The following is a 17691-nucleotide window of genomic DNA, read 5'->3' as shown; positions in this document are numbered from 1 at the left end:
CGCACATGCATCGACAATGCGCTGACGCATGTTGTCAGGCGTTGTCGGTGGATCACGATAGCAAATATCCTTCAACTTCCCCCACAGAAAGAAACTGGGGACGTCAGATCCGGTGAACGTGCGGGCCATGGTATGGTGCTTCGACGACCAATCCACCTGTCATGAAATATGCTATTCAATACCGCTTCAACCGCACGCGAGCTGTGTGCCGGACATCCATCATGTTGGGAGTACATCGCCTTTCTGTTATGCAGTGAAACATCTTGTAGTAACAACGGTAGAACATTACGTAGGAAATCAGCATACATTGTACCATTTAGATTGCCATCGATAAAATGGGTGCCTATTATCCTTCCTCCCATAATGCCACACCATGCATTAACCTGCCACGGTCACTGATGTTCCACTTGTCGCAGCCATCGTGGATTTTCCGTTGCCCAATAGTGCATATTATGCTGGTTTACGTTACCGCTGTTGGTGAATGACGCTTCGTCGCTAAATAGAACGCGTGCAAAAAATTTGTCATCGTACCGTCATTTCTCTTGTGCCCAGTAGCAGAACTGTACACGACGGTTCAAAGTCGTCGCCATGGAATTCCTGGTGCATAGAAATATGGTACGGGTGCAATCGATGTTGATGTAGCATTCTCAACACCGACGTATTTGAGATTCCCGATTCTCGCGCAATTTGTCTGCTACTGATGTGCGGATTAGCCACGACAGCAGCTAAAACACCTACTTGGGGATCCTCATTTGTTGCAGGTCGTGGTTGACGTTTCACATGTGGCTGAATACTGCCTGTTTCCTTAAATAACGTAACTATCCGGCGAACGGTCCGGACACTTGGATGATGTCCAGGATACCGATCAGCATACATAGCACACGCCCGTTGGGTGTTTTGATCACAATAGCCATACATCAACACGATATCGACCTTTTCTGCAATTGTTAAACGGTCCATTTTAAGACAGGTAATGTATCACTTGGCAAATACCGTCCGCACTGGCGGAATGTTACGTGATACCACGTATTCATACGTTTGTTGCTATTACAGCGCCATCTATCACAAAGCTAAAAAGTGGTCCAACTAAAACATTCATATTTCTTTACGTACTACACGAATATGTAATAAAAAATGGAGGTTCCTATTTTAAAAAACGCAGTTGATATCCGTTTGACCTATGGCAGCGCCATCTAGAGGGCCAACCAAAGCGCCATATAATTTCCTCCTTCAAGCTAGACGAGTTTCGTTCTTTGTAGTTTTTTCGTTTGATGCTTATTTCGTGAGATATTTGGCCCGATCACTATCAATGGACCACCCTGTATATGGCCAGAGGCACCCATGATTTCAGTCCTTCTTGGAACTAGGCGATTCCCAATGGTCTCCGATGACACAGCATACGCAACATGTGTCTGGATTTCGTTCTTGAACGATATTCGGTCAGCCATCGCTGCTCACAGCTCGTACAGCGTCTGTACTACGTGGACGTGGTACTTGGTAGTACTTGGTCTACAGGAGTGTGGGAATGTCCCACAGACCACTGTTGACAGCAGCGACACACCACCGATACACTGTGCGAAACATGTGCAGCTACCCGTCGAAATGTTCATGCAATTTCTCTTAGGCGCATAGTACGATACCTTTAAGTGACTAAAATTCTTCAACAGGAGTACGTACTTGTTGGTGAGACATGGTTGAGCCCTAAAACGAATTTTGCAAACACCGTTCACCTCTAAACTCAGCACAGTTACTGCCTGCAGAGTGAAAACAGAGGGTGCACAGACATGCCTACGGAACGTCATCTGGTCGCCGATACAACGCCTCGATACTCACGTATTATTCCCTGGTGTTAGTTCGTTACGTGTTCCACAGATCATATGAACGATTCTTTTATCGAAATGATGTAGAACGAGTCATTTTACAGGTTAAGTATACATGATCAGTGTTAACATTAACTAACATTAGCCCCAATCATGCAATTACACTTAATTTTTTCCCTTTCTGGCTGCCAGTTCATAGACAGATGTTCGTTAGTGGAATAGACGGAGACGTCCAGGAGAAATGTTTTTAAATTAGATTTAAAACTTGTTTCACTACCTGTCGGAAATTTAATGTTATTGGGCAAATGATAGAAAATGTTTGTTGCTGCGTACTGAGCTCCTTCCTGAGCCACTGACAGTTTTAACAATAGATAATTAAGGTTATTTTTTCCTCTAGTGTTGTAAGTTAATCGGGCAGGTAGATTAGAAAATTTAAAAAGGGAAATGGATAGGTTAAAGTTAGATATAGTGGGAATTAGTGAAGTTCGGTGGCAGGAGGAACTAGACTTCTGGTCAGGTGAATATAGGGTTATAAATACAAAATCAAATTCGGGTAATGCAGGAGTAGGTTTAATAATGAATAAAAAATTAGGAATGCGGGTAAGCAACTGCAAACAGCATACTGAACGGATTATTGTGGCCAAGATAGATACGAAGCCCACACCTACCGCAGTAATACAAGTTTATATGCCAACTAGCTCCGCAGATGACGAAGAGATTGATGAAATGTATGATGAGAGAAAAGAAATTATTTAGATAGTGAAGGGAGACGAAAATTTAATAGTCATGGATGACTGGAATTCGATAGTAGGAAAAGGAAGAGAAGGAAACGTAGTAGGTGAATATGGAATGAGGCTAAGGAATGAAAGAGGAAGCCGCCTGGTAGAATTTTGCACATAGCTTAACTTAATCATAGCTAACACTTGGTTCAAGAATCATGAAAGTAGGTTGTATACATGGAAGATGCCTGGAAATACTGAAAGATTTCAGATAGATTATATAATGGTAAGACAGAGATTTAGGAACCAAGTTTTAAATTGTAAGACATTTCCAGGGGCAGATGTGGACTGACCACAATCTATTGGTTATGGACTGTAGATGAAAACTGAAGAAACTGCAAAAAGGTGGGAATTTAAGTAGATGAGACCTGGATAAACTGACAGAACCAGACGTTATAGAGAGTTTCAGGGAGAGCATTAGGGAACGATTGACAAGAATTGGTGAAAGAAATACAGTAGAAGAAGAATGGGTAGCCTTGAGAGATGAAATAGTGAAGGCAGCAGAGGATCAAGTAGGTAAAAAGACGAGGGCTAATAGAAATTCTTGGGTAACAGAAGAGATACTGAATTTAATTGATGAAAGGAGAAAATACAAAAATGCAGTAAATGAAGCAGGCAAAAAGGAATACAAACGTCTCAAAAATAAGATCGACAGAAAGTGCAAAATGGCTAAGCATGGACGGCTAGAAGACAAATGTAAGGATGTAAAGACATATATCTCTAGGGGCAAGATTGATTCTGCCTAATGGAAAATTAAAGAGACTTTTGGAGAAAAGAGAACCACTTGCATGAATATCAAAAGATAATGAGGAGGTATTGAATAGAATTGGGGAGAAGAGAAATTTGTGGCACAACTTGACTATGAGAAGAGATCGCTTGGTAGGACATATTCTGTGGCATCATCAATTTAGTTCTGGAGGGCATCGTGGAGAGTAAAAATCGTAGAGGGAGACCTAGAGATGAATACACTAAACAGATTCAGAAGGATGTAGGTTGCAGTAGGTTTTGGGAGATGAAGAAGCTTGCACAGGATATAGTAGTACGGAGAGCTGCTTCAAACCAGTCTCTGGACTGAAGACCACAACAATAACAACAACAGTGTTTTAGGTGTGTATATCACTGTTCTTCTCAAATTGCGATAGATTATTAAAGTCGAATTTCATTAGCGAATATGTGCACTGTGACGGCGCCTTTAAAATGCCTAGCTCCTTGAAGAGGTAGCTGCATGAAGTACATAGGTGAACAGCATGTATTATTCTTACTACTCGGTTTTGTACAATAAATATTTTCTTTCAAAGTTCCCCAGAAAATTATTCCGTACGACATTATTGAGTGTAAAAATGCAAAATATGTCGGGAACCTGATATGTTCTTTTTTCCAAGGTTAACAGTTATACGAAGACCAAAAGTAGTTGTAGTTAATTGTTCATAAATATGTACACCCAAAAATTTAGAGTTATCAATCATATTTACTGGCTCTTGCTCACGTGCTATATCAGTATTGTTATGATTCTATTTGTTATTCAGGACTGAATGTAATGTGTTTCTTTCTCTAAATTTAATGAGAGTCCATTTTCAGAGAACCACTTAATAATTCGTTGGAAAACATCATTTACCACCTTTTCTGTTGCTTTTTTTTCCTAATGGGATTTGTTGTAACACTAGTACAGTCTGAAAAACGTACCAGTTTTGATTGTCGAATGTTAAGTTGGAGGACATTTATCTACAGGGTGACTCGCCTATAACTTGCATCGCAAATATTACGGAAATGGAAATTGGTTGGTAGTCGGAGGCTCGTATTGTTAGTCAATAAACAGATTGCAATAACACTTAGAAAACGTATTTTTTGTACAAACATGCACTTTTTAAAGTGGAACAACGTTTATTCACACTAAAAAACTAAAAGTAGGTTAAAGCAGAATGTCAATGTTGTTCGTCGCAGGATTCTAGTGCGAGTTGTTTACGAGATACCGTACTTTGGAAATTTTTGGTAAGATCCTATGTTACCAAACTGCTGAGGTTATCGGTTCCTAAGCTTACATACTACTTAATCTAACTTAAACTAACGTACGGTAAGGACGAGACACACACCCATGCCCGAGGAAGGACTCTAACCTCCTACGGGGGGAGCCGCGCGAACCGTGAGAAGGCACCCTAGACCGCATGGCATGTGTTTGTGCAGTTTCAACCTACATAATTGCTAGGTACCATGTTGTTATGTTTGCTTACAGTGTAGTTTTGTATTCCTCGGGTGCACTGCGACTGGCTAGTCAGCGTGTGACAGTCCAAGCAGTAGGACGATGGGATTTAGCAGTGCAGAAAAGGCCGACACCCTCATAGTGTATGGAGAGTGTAGGACGAATGAAGTTCTTTCCTGTACGGTGTATCCGAAAAGATATACCAATAGACGTCAACCATCTCGGAGTTATTTATCAAACTCTTCAACTAGTTACTTGGCAATAGCGTAACACCTACACAACGTAGCAGAAGTAAACAAGTGACGACAGAAGAGTGTGAAATTAATGATCTTGTTGCTGTAGTAATTAATCCGCATGTTAGTTCCTACACAATCGCACGAGGAAGTGGAATGAGTCGGGCAAGTGTTCCACGCATTCGTCGTCGACATAGATTCCATCCCTATCTTTCCATCAAGAGCTGCATAAAAACGACTGCCGGCCGAAGTGGCCGTGCGGTTAAAGGCGCTGCAGTCTGGAACCGCAAGACCGCTACGGTCGCAGGTTCGAATCCTGCCTCGGGCATGGATGTTTGTGATGTCCTTAGGTTAGTTAGGTTTAACTAGTTCTAAGTTCTAGGGGACTAATGACCTCAGCAGTTGAGTCCCATAGTGCTCAGAGCCATTTGAGCCATAAAAACGACTATGAGACTCATGTTAACTTCTGTGAATCTGCATTAAGACAGGATACTCCAGATGTGTGACGTATTTTGTTTAGTGATGAAGTCGCATTTACCAATCATGGCCGGGCAAAGCGCCGAAACATGCACAATTGGTCTGTTGACAATCCTCATTGGCTTCGTCAGGAGGAAAGTCAGCGTCCACGGAGTGTAATCGTGTAGTATAGAATAGTAAACCACTAGCTCATAGGCGAGTGCTTCATAGAGATAATAATGAACGCGCACAAACAACGCAGTCTCCTAGAAGACGTTCCTCCGCAGACTAGGGGGAACCTGTGGTACCAACATTATGGCTGTCTAGCCTTTCATGCTCGAAGTACTATTGCATGTCTCCAAGAATTGTTTGCCAACAGTTGGATTGGACGCAGAGGACGTCTACATTGGCCGGCCCGCTCCGCTGATTTGACGCTTGTCTGTGATGAAAGCTGAAAGACGCTGTCTACAAGGACATACCAACTACACTCCATGATATACAATGACGTATTACTGCAGCCTGCTCGGACAGCTTCGCTGAAATGCTAGCACGTGTGCAGCAATCGTTCCATGCCAGACAGGAAGCGTGTATTGCCACTACCGGTTGTCATTTTGAAAAAAAAATCTGTGATGGTAAATTGTAACGTTACTGGTCACAGTTCACATAGTTATTGTCTGGACTTGTGTTGTTCATTAGTGTGTGCTACCACAGCTATTGTACAAGTGTCGGTGTGGGAATTCTTCAAAGCATGATTTCTCGTAAACGACTCGCACTAGAATCATGCAACGATTACCCTGACATTCTAATTTACTACACTTTTTGTTTGTTAATGTCAGTATCCATTGTTCCATTTAAAAAGTGTATGTTTGCGCAAGAAATACACTTTCGAAGTATTATTATAATCTGTTTATTGGCTAACAATACGAGCCCCTGTCCTGCAACCCATTCTGTGAAATCGCACATCAGTAGCACTGTCGACTTCGGCGATACTTGCAGTGCAAAATTTTAGGTGATTCACCCTTTATACAGGGTGTTACAAAAAGGTACGGCCCAACTTGCAGGAAACATTCCTCACACACAAAGAAAGAAAATATGTTATGTGGACATGTGTCCGGAAACGCTTACTTTCCATGTTAGAGCTCATTTTATTACTTCTCTTCAAATAACATTAATAATGGAATGGAAACACACAGCAACAGAACGTACCAGCGTGACTTCAAACACTTTGTTACAGGAAATGTTCAGAATGTCCTCCGTTAGCGAGGATACATGCATCTACCCTCCGTCGCATGGAATCCCTGATGCGCTGATGCAGCCCTGGAGAATGAGGTATGTATCACAGCCGTCCACAATACGAGCACGAAGAGTCTGTACATTTGGTACCGGGGCTGCGTAGACAAGAGCTTCCAAATGCCCCCATAAATGAAAGTCCAGAGGGTTGAGGTCAGGAGAGCGTGGAGGCCATGGAATTGGTCCGCCTCTACCAATCCATCGGTCACCGAATCTGTTGTTGAGAAGCGTACGAACACTTCGACTGAAATGTGCAGGAGCTCCATCGCGCATGAACCACATGTTGTGTCGTACTTGTAAAGACACGTGTTCTAGCAGCACAGGTAGAGTGTCCCGTATGAAATCATGATAACATGCTCCATTGAGCGTAGGTGGACGAAACTAAAATGAGCTCTAACATGGAAATGAAGCGTTTCCAGACACATGTCCACGTAGCATCTTTTCTTTATTTGTGTGTGAGGAATGTTTCCTGAAAGTTTGGCCGTACCTTTTTGTAACACCCTGCATAAGGAATAGGAGTGGACCCAAAATTGAACCCTGTGGAATTCCCATCGTAATTTTTGTTTTACCGCAGTCAGTAAAGTTTTCAACCTTTCGGACACTGTCTGAATTATTCAGCACAACCTTTTGCACTCTGTCAAGTACGATTGAAACCAGTTGTGCGTAAAGCCATCAATTCCATAAAACTGGAATTTTTCTGAGAGAGTGACGTGATCTACACAATCGAGGCCTTGGAAATATCACGAAAAGTACCATCTGGCGTTACATTATTATTTAAGGCTTGTACTATGTGACGAGTGTATATATAAGTAGCATTCTCAGTCGAGCAACCCTTCTGGAATCCAAATTGCGGTATGTGTGTCACTGTACATTGTCGTTGAGGGTGTTGCACTTTTGCTTTGCGGCAGCGTATTGGAGCAAGAAAAACTCGTTTTAATTTGTGAAATGTTTGTTTATAAATGTGAACCTGCAGAAAAAGTACGGAGAAGCGAAGCTCGCGAAGTCCCGCAGTCAATGACGACTGGACAGCGGCATCGCCTCCCCGTAGCATCAGCTGCTCAGCGGCTGCGGCGCAGCATTACAGCACAGTACGGCACTACACGCCGGCTGCTTGCAGCCCCGGCCTGTGCTGGCGATTCTGGGACGCGGCGCAGCTCCCAGGTCACGTGCCGGCTCAGTCTGTCAGCTTCGTGACTCTGCCTGGCTTCCGTCTCAATTTCTGGCTAACGCACTCATTTAAACATCGCCTGACGCCTAACACGACGCTAAGTGACAGACCAGCAGGTGCAGAGACAGCTGCACACGGTATTCGTTCTTCTGCATGGTATTTCAGGACTGGGTACCTGCTAACATACTACAAATGATACGATGGTACTGAACGCGTTTTTAGCTCTAGAAGCTTGTTGCGAGGAGTGAAGGGAGCAACGTAAATGAGCACTGATTAAAATGAACACTGAGAATGTATGGCGCTAAGCTTTTTGGACAAGTAAATACCTTTAAGCTGTGCATAAAATATTTACCCTTCAATCGGTCTTTCATACAAAATACCCGTTCTCCAACCGAAATTTGAGAACTAGCTCATCACCAGGAGGCTCACAATGGTATGAACCACATCCAAGTAATCTATATGGAAGCAGACTTGTAACGCTTAACATCCCACCTGTTCATTAAGTTTTCTCTTTGGAAGTGTGTGTGTGTGTGTGTGTGTGTGTGTCATACAAACGCAACGTAAGCAGTTACTAAGTTATGTCAGTATTACCTACCTTGATGTGATTAATACCACTGTGTGCTTCCTAATCTTGAGCTAATACTCGAAAGCAATTCAAGAATAAACATTTTACACGGCTTTAAGGAGTTTTGTTGTACAAAAAGGTATTAAACTCGAAAACATTTCCTTTGCTACCTCATCCGATATGCATTCAGGTAGTTCCCCTAAATAGTGTTTTATATGACAGTGGCGTTAATAAAGGACAAGTGGGATAGTATCTCCGTAGGTTAGCTACGTCATAAATGAGCAGCACCTAAATTTTTGATACAGTCGTCCGTAAATCACGTTTCGCAGTATCGTAACTTCAAATTTAGACTCTAACGATAAGTAGGCCTACACAGAGGATGTCGTTGCATGTTAGTGAGCTATAGCTATAAACGGTTACAGCGCTAGTTCAGTACTTAAAAAAACGCTCTTTGTAGCTCTATGTGTGACAAACCTTTACCTCCAACTAGATCTTAGGTCATCTTTCTACGTATCCCGTGGACTGTTTTAACGAAAGCTAGACATTAAGGTAGACTTTGCATTTCAGTACTGTTGCTGCATTTGCCCTGTTCGGAAAAGCATAAACTTTTCCCGAAGCATTTAGCCATTAATCTGAAGAGGAAGTTCTCAATACTAGGACACTAGACTTGCATTCGTCATCCGGAAGCGATTCCAAAGTAAACCAATGTCACTGCATTTGGAAAATTGTTTTAGGCCGTTCAGGCAAACCATTTTATATTTATTTATTTCGTTTTCTGTTTATGAGATTTGTGGTTCACAGTCTCCTGTTTAGTAACTCGTTTCGTTTTTCGGTCTGTCACCGTCTGTAGGCTAGGATCATTCGTGATTTATATTTACAACATTCGTTTTTTCTTTTTAATTTTGGAACGCGTAGGAAATGGCAACCTTAGGCAAGCACCCACTACTGTCAAATTTTCTGCTTTTCAGTTAAAGAAAATTTTTCCGAAACCTTACTGGCTTGTACTTTTAACGTAGTTCTATACGAAATTTTCCAGAAAATTGCATCCATAAATACCTCTAAAATTTCCTTACACAAGATATTTAAAGTTCATCAAGTGTAAACTTAATCAACTTGAGTAAGAGAATAGCGTATTACCCGCGTGTAGTGCAAATAGAAGCGTGTGCTAAAAATATTCCATTGATGCTCCAGGGTATAACATTCGAAACTATAATAGCATCAACATACATTGCGAATTTTGGTAACGCTAAAGATTTTAATGTTGAGCGAACGTGTTATTACGCACAGTTGTTCATGGCTTATGTGCAGCCCTTCGTTTCTGGCGCCTCTCAGGCATCCTTAACTTAGGATTTGTCCAATGAAAAAGATATATTTTCGAGAACTAAGCTAGAAATGAGATGTATTTCGTTTGCTGTGTGACTCCTCTTTTTGGATGATGCATGCAGGTCGCCCCTCTTACCTTGCAGAGGTGAGGATTTTAACGCCGGCGACGCCGGAGGGTGTTGGAAGTGGACGTCTTGGAGGGCGGGGTTAGACCCAGGCTGAGTGCCTGCCGCGGATCACCCACTGCAGACGCTCGCTTCCGCGTCGCGTTGCGTCCTAGCAGCTCGGCGCTACGCGAGCCCTCGTGCGCGGCACGTCTTACTCGCCTCGGACAGTACCGTGTCCGTAAAACTGAGCGCTGCCGATGAACCGACGTGCAAAGGTCAAAGTGCGCCGCCAGTAGCTATGGTCTACAGTACCACGCAAATCGATGCGGGAGAGAGAGAGTGAGAGAGAGATAAAGAGGGAGGTCACGGAAGATTCGTCCTTTGTGGAAATAGGATGACTGAATAGGGATCCAGTGACACGGCAGTCGAAAAACGTGCGAGCGGAGATCAATAAGGACACGTGCGATGAGGGCGACTGCGGCAGCAGAGCACGGCAGGGAAGCGCAGGCCTCTAGCAGACGACGGCGACGCTCTCCTCTGCTCCAGCCTCCTCCTGCCTTCGCCTCTCTCCCCTCTCAGTCCCGGCGTACACACACGCACAGCTCGCAGGCACCACTGCGAAAACAACACGCGCCGCGCGCACGTGCCGCGCACAAGCAGTAGTACACACGCGGGAGGGGCACTTCCCCTCTGTCACTACGGCAGACGCTGCCGCCCGCCTCTTCCGCCGGGGACTGACGCCAGACACGTCTGGCGGCGAAGTGACGGCCCCTCGCTGGGCCGGTCGTACTACGCGCAGGCAGCGCCGCCCGTGGCCGCAGGCGGAAGCTGGCGCTGGCCCGCGCTCGGCCGGTCGATACTGCGGCGTCCCGGAACGTCGGCGGCCGTCGTGCCGCGTTCGGCTGCCTCCGCCGGCCGGCTCGCTCTCCTAATGACGGCCGTTCGGCTGTTCCCGTCGTCGGCCATGAGCCTCTCTCTCCCTGTCGCACCTGTTCACCACTACGTTCCACTCACCATCGCACTTGCACCATTCCTTTCTCTCTCCGTCTCTCTCTCTTCCGCGCGCCTCGCTCCTGCTGCCTGCACCACCTCCTCAAAAGGTCAAAGCCGTCCAATTTGCGAATATAGTTGCCTGGCCGCCAGGCGTGCAACACCTTACTCAGCTATGGCGCCTCTTTCAGATTATCAGTCCCGTTTACCTTATACGACACATGCAACAGTGTTCGCAACGTCCTCCTCTTCCACCAGCAATTGGTCATTAATTTAGAATCAGAAGACGTACTAAATATGAGACCTGACAGTCAAGGAAGACAGGAATCGGTTGCGATTGTGGACCGGGCCGTAATGAGTTACTGGTGGTTCCCTTTTCCAATTACACACATTTATTTAAAATGGTAATTCCAGACTCAGCAATAAATAAAGATACCACACGTTATTAATGAAGGAATAAACAACTGTGTAATTAATCGTGTTTTAAGTACGTTACAATTTACCAAGTGAGCATAAAATCCAGACACAGCAAATAATGTTTTAAAAACAAGTTAATGTGATCCCAATTAGAATTTTAAGACAAGTAGCCACAGTCTCGGCTGAAGTCCAAGAACGGCAAATATAAAAAAAATTAATAAACATACTGTAAAACAGCAATGCAACAGCAATGTTAATTTAAAAAGACAGGCAACTGATCACCAAACGGGTGAGACAAAATGATGGTAAACTTGGTAGCACAATCATTTAAACCTGCTGTAACGCCAAGAATGGCAATTATATTCAAAAAATTTAGAAACATACAATAAAATAGTAAATACAATCATAAAACACAAGGGCCAGTCACATACAGTGCACCTGGATTCGACCTCGAAGTAGGTCTGGCAAAAACACTTTCGCAAGCGATGAGATAGGCAGCCAAGAGCTGCATTCACTTCACAAGATGGTAACTCGGACTAGTGGCTGTCTAACAAATGACTAATGATAATCTTGCTGAGGCTACCTGACGTCCGATAAACCAAATGCAAAGACGTAAAAATAAGCCAAAGCCGGAACCGGCGGTCTGGACTCCTCCCGCAGAATACTGTGCTTAGAGAACCCGGACCAAGAAGGGAATCACTACCACCAGAGTAGAAGAATCGCCAACCAGCCTACAATCAAGAAAGCTGTCAAAACTACGCACCTTATCGGACAGCAGCGGCAAGGCGAGGAAACGTACACTGCCGTTACATGCACTTACTCCCAGGGCCGGTAACAGGGGCGTTAGTGGCCACGAGGCAGGAAAAATACCGCTAGTTGAACTTAACAAATGGTAACAAACAGAATGCAATAAATAGTAGTTGGAAGTCCAGGAAAGCTAATCAGATCCGCCTTCCCCAAACATTCCACTCGCTGCTCTTCGCCTCGGCAACACTACGAGCAGCAACACGAACCCAAGTCACTGAAGAATCGCAAGATCTTACAATGGTGGAGGTTTCTCTACTTCAATCCAAATGCACTCAACTTAAAGCTTGCTGGATCCGGTTTACGACGAGGTCGTGCACCCTCGTGACCACAGGGCTTCAATCCGGCAGTCCACGCACGCCGCCAGCGGTCCCGGCGTGTTCCCGCACTGTGCGGACCTGGCTCCTCCTGAGTCCCCAACAGAACTGCCCACTGACACGACCCGGAAGATCCACGATGTCGCCCCAAAGTTAGGGCCACAGTTACTACAGGGTGTTTCAAAAATGACCGGTATATTTGAAACGGCAATAAAAACTAAACGAGCAGCGATAGAAATACACCGTTTGTTGCAATATGCTTGGGACAACAGTACATTTTCAGGCAGACAAACTTTCGAAATTACAGTAGTTACAATTTTCAACAACAGATGGCGCTGCGGTCTGGGAAACTCTATAGTACGATATTTTCCACATATCCACCATGCGTAGCAATAATATGGCGTAGTCTCTGAATGAAATTACCCGAAACCTTTGACAACGTGTCTGGCGGAATGGCTTCACATGCAGATGAGATGTACTGCTTGAGCTGTTCAATTGTTTCTGGACTCTGGCGGTACACCTGGTCTTTCAAGTGTCCCCACAGAAAGACGTCACAGGGGTTCATGTCTGGCGAATAGGAAGGCCAATCCACGCCGCCTCCTGTATGTTTCGGATAGCCCAAAGCAATCACACGATCATCGAAATATTCATTCAGGAAATTAAAGACGTCGGCCGTGCGATGTGGCCGGACACCATCTTGCATAAACCACGAGGTGTTCGCAGTGTCGTCTAAGGCAGTTTGTACCGCCACAAATTCACGAAGAATGTCCAGATAGCGTGATGCAGTAATCGCTTCGGATCTGAAAAATGGGCCAATAATTCCTTTGGAAGAAATGGCGGCCCAGACCAGTACTTTTTGAGGATGCAGGGACGATGGGACTGCAACATGGGGCTTTTCGGTTCCCCATATGCGCCAGTTCTGTTTATTGACGAAGCCGTCCAGGTAAAAATAAGCTTCGTCAGTAAACCAAATCAATCCTGTGCACTATATCGTTAGCGAATGTCTCTCGTGCAGCAATGGTAGTGGCGCTGAGGGGTTGCCGCATTTGAATTTTGTATGGATAGAGGTGTAAACTCTGGCGCATGAGACGATACGTGGACGTTGGCGTCATTTGCATATCGCCGTCATCAATCCTGTGCACTATATCGTTAGCGAATGTCTCTCGTGCAGCAATGGTAGTGGCGCTGAGGGGTTGCCGCATTTGAATTTTGTATGGATAGAGGTGTAAACTCTGGCGCATGAGACGATACGTGGACGTTGGCGTCATTTGGACCGCAGCTGCAACACGGCGAACGGAAACCCGAGGCCGCTGTTGGATCACCTGCTGCACTAGCTGCGCGTTGCCCTCTGTGGTTGCCGTACGCGGTCGCCCTACCTTTCCTGCACGTTCATCCGTCAAGTTCCTAGTCCGTTGCAATTTTTCAAACAGATCCTTTATTGTATCGCTTTTCGGTCCTTTGGTTACATTAAACCTCCGTTGAAAACTTCGTCTTGTTGCAACAACACTGTGTTCTAGGCGGTGGAATTCCAACACCAGAAAAATCCTCTGTTCTAAGGAATAAACCATGTTGTCTACAGCACACTTGCACGTTGTGAACAGCACACGCTTACAGCAGAAAGACGACGTACAGAATGGCGCACCCACAGACTGTGTTGTCTTCTATATCTTTCACATCACTTGCAGCGCCATCTGTTGTTGAAAATTGTAACTACTGTAATTTCGAAAGTTTGTCCTCCTGAAAATGTACTGTTGTTCCAAGCATATTGCAACAAACGGTGTATTTCTATCGCTGCTCATGTAGTTTTTATTGCCGTTTCAAATATACCGGTCATTTTTGAAACACCCTGTACATATCGATAACCGCCGCTGCTGCGACTAGCGGACAGGCAATGCTTGCGAAACCAAGTGGCGCCAGTCAACACGAGAAGAAGGCAAATAACCGCAACCATGTCAACTAAACGATACAGTCTGGCCTTCAACAGAGGACAGAAACCTACAATCAGCACCAACGCGAGCCGCAGCACGACCAAACAATACCTCAATATTTAGTTGCAATACTTAACTAATGGTTGCTGCAATATGTATCTGTAGAGTGATTTATGTGACAAGGAAGGCTTTTGTGCTGACAGTTATTTTGAAAATAGGTTGTGGTGTCAGCGCTAGACACCACACTTGCTAGGTGGTAGCCTTTAAATCGGCCGCGGTCCATTAGTATACGTCGGACCCGCGTGTCGCCACTGTCAGTGATAGCAGACCGAGCGCCACCACACGGCAGGTCTAGAGAGACGTCCTGGCACTCGCCCCAGTTGTACAGCCGACTTAGCCAGAAATGGATCACTGACAATTACGCTCTCATTTGCCGAGACGATAGTTAGCATAGCCTTCAGCTACGTCATTTGCTACGACCTAGCAAGGCGCCATTACCCGGTATATTGAGCTTATTATACTTTTGTATCATCAAGAGCGGTGTACTCCAATTGTGGATTAAAGTTAAGTATTATATAAACTACGTACTTTATTTGCTACTATTAATTCCTTTAACTGTTCCAGACCTCACGCCAATCTGCGTGAGCTTAACGAGTGCCTTTCGGCTTCCTCTCATTGTGACTTGGCTGTCTTACCAAGTCACAACATAGGTGTAACTCTATAATGAGGTTACCACCGATAAATAAAAATTTGCAGGTAATCTATGCAGAGTGCGCACTGAAATATTACTGCATCGCTTGTGTCTTCTTCAACCATAGGTAGCTTGGACGAAATACATTCGTATTATTGTTTGTCAGCAAATGATGAAATATCACCTCACTGTTTTCTGACATCTACAGTAGCACTTAAATATAGAATATATAAGCAAAAGGCTCTACAGAAGCAAGACCTGGGTGATGAGCAAAAGTCAGGAAAGCCGGATTTAAGCACAAAGAAGAAACTCCTGAGGCGAGTTAAATGTTGCACCATGTGAGGCAGGCTAAGGAATCAAGATATTAGAGAAGAACAAATAATTTTTATTCTAACTGATAAAATTCTAGATTATAAGAGAAAATGTAATGAGAAAAACAATGGAGAGTGACAGACTCCTCTTAAAGGCTAGAAATTATAAGTGCCAAGACAGAAGAGATAGAGGAAGACCCCGACAATGATGGGTACCAAAGCTGGAGATTTTGCCTACTACCTGAGGAGAAGAAGAAGTAAAATATTCGAATGTAACGAAATCTGAAATGCATAACACTTTAAATATTTTAGTGTGAGAGCAAATCTTATTGTACTCGGTGGGCGGATGAGTCTCACGTGCAGTGGTACGCATAATATTGTTGCACGATTAATCGTCAGTGGTAATTTATCTTAAAATTTTCTATTAACGTATCAGAAAACAGTTACATCGAAGTTCAAAGATGCAGGTCCTAACGCGATTGATCATGATTCCACGCTAAAGAAGTAATCAGAATTTGCAAAAACGGCTAGGTATCTTACATAAATACGAGTAACTGAGAAAAACCACTACTATATGTGGAACAAACTCACCTATTCGCTATTTCTTAGCTCAGTCTTCACAATCAGCAAGTATTATGTGCACATCATCCGTACATCATATAAATCACGCAAATAAAATTCAATTACACACTGTGATCAAAAGTATTCAGACACCCCCAAACACATACGTTTTTCATATTAAGTTCATTGTACTGCCACCTACCCCCAGGTACTCCATATCAGCGACGTCAGTAGTTATTAGATATCGTGAGAGAGCAAAATGGGGCAGTCCGCGGATCTCACGGACTTCCATAGTGGTCAGGTGATTGGGTGTCACTTGTGTCATACGTCTGTACGGGAGATTTCCACACTCCTAAACATCCCTACGTCCACTGTTTCCGATGTGATAGTGAAGTGGAAACGTGAAGGGACTCGTTCAGCACAAAAGTGTACAGGCCGACCTCGTCTGCTGACTGACAGACCGCCGACATCTGAAGAGGGTCGTAATGTGTAATAGGCAGACATCTATCCAGACCATCATACAGGGATTCCAAACTGCATCAGGATCCACTGCAAGTACTATAACAGTTAGGCGCGAGGTGAGAAAACTTGGATTTCATGGTCGAGTGGCTGCTCATAAGCCATACTTCACGCCGGTAAATACCTAATGACGCCTCGCTTGGTGTAAGGAGCGTAAACATTTGACGATTGAACAGTGTAAAAACGTTGTGTGGAGTGACGAATCACGGTACACAATGTGGCGATCCGATGACTGGATGTGGATATGGCGAATGGCTGGTGAACGTCATCTGCCAGCGTGTGTAGTTCCAACAGTAAAATTGGAAGGCGGTGGTGATATGGTGTGGTCATGTTCTTCATGGAGGGGGCTTGCACCCCTTGTTGTTTTGCGAGGCACTATCACAGAACAGGTCTACATTGATGTTTTAAGCACCTTCTTGCTTCCCACTGTTGAAGAGCAATGCGGGGATGGCGGCTGCATCTTTCAACACGATCGAGTACCTTTTCATAATGTACGGCCTGTGGCAGAGTGGTTACACGTCAATAACATCCCTCTAATGGACTGGCCTGCACAGAGTCTTGACCTGAATCCTATAGAACACCTTTGAGATGTTTTGGAACGCCGACTTCGTGCCAGGTCTCACTGACTGACATCGATACCTCTCCTCACTGCAGTACTCCGTAAAGAATAGGCTGCCATTCCCCAAGAAACCTTCCAACACCTGATTGAACGTATACCTGCAAGAGTAGAAGCTGTCGTCAAGGCTACGGGTGGGCCAACACCATACTGAATTCCAGCATTACCGATGGAGGGAGCCACGAACTTTCACATAGTGTAGGTTCGACAAGACCCGCCAGGGTAGCCGAGAGCGCTAATGCGCTGCTTCCTGGACTCGGGTAGGCGCGCCGGCCTCGGTTCGAATCCGCCAGGCGGATTAACGACGAGGGCTGGTGTGCCGACCAGCCTGGATGTGGTTTTTAGGCGGTTTCTCACATCCCGCTAGGTGAATACCAGGCTGGTCCCCAAGTTCCGCCTCAGTTACACGACTCACAGACATTTGAAAACGTTCGCACTATTTCATGACTTACACTAGACGCCGACAGCTGGGGTATGGGGTACACTACTTCCGTCCCGGGGGTTTGGGGTGGCGCCAGGAAGGGCATCTGGCCACCCTCTGCCATTAACACTGCCAAACCCGTAATAACAAAGCCAACCCCGCGTTGAAGCAGGACAAT

General features: G+C 44.7%; 1 protein-coding gene across 1 annotated transcript in view; it reads right to left on the bottom strand.

The window, feature by feature from the left end:
- The window catches only part of LOC126484971 (neural-cadherin-like), a 234410-nt gene extending 223730 nt beyond the window's left edge, over window positions 1-10680 (bottom strand). Inside the window, exon 1 of the mRNA XM_050108575.1 lies at window positions 9968-10680. The gene's annotated coding sequence lies outside the window, so the exon portion shown is untranslated. The remainder of the gene's footprint in view (window positions 1-9967) is intronic.
- Between the last annotated feature and the right edge of the window lie 7011 nt (window positions 10681-17691).

The sequence above is a fragment of the Schistocerca serialis genome, chromosome 6 (genome assembly GCF_023864345.2).
Source record: "Schistocerca serialis cubense isolate TAMUIC-IGC-003099 chromosome 6, iqSchSeri2.2, whole genome shotgun sequence".
Lineage (NCBI taxonomy): Eukaryota > Metazoa > Arthropoda > Insecta > Orthoptera > Acrididae > Schistocerca > Schistocerca serialis.
Note: the sequence above shows the minus strand (reverse complement) of the source record. Positions and strands in the feature narration are given on the sequence as shown.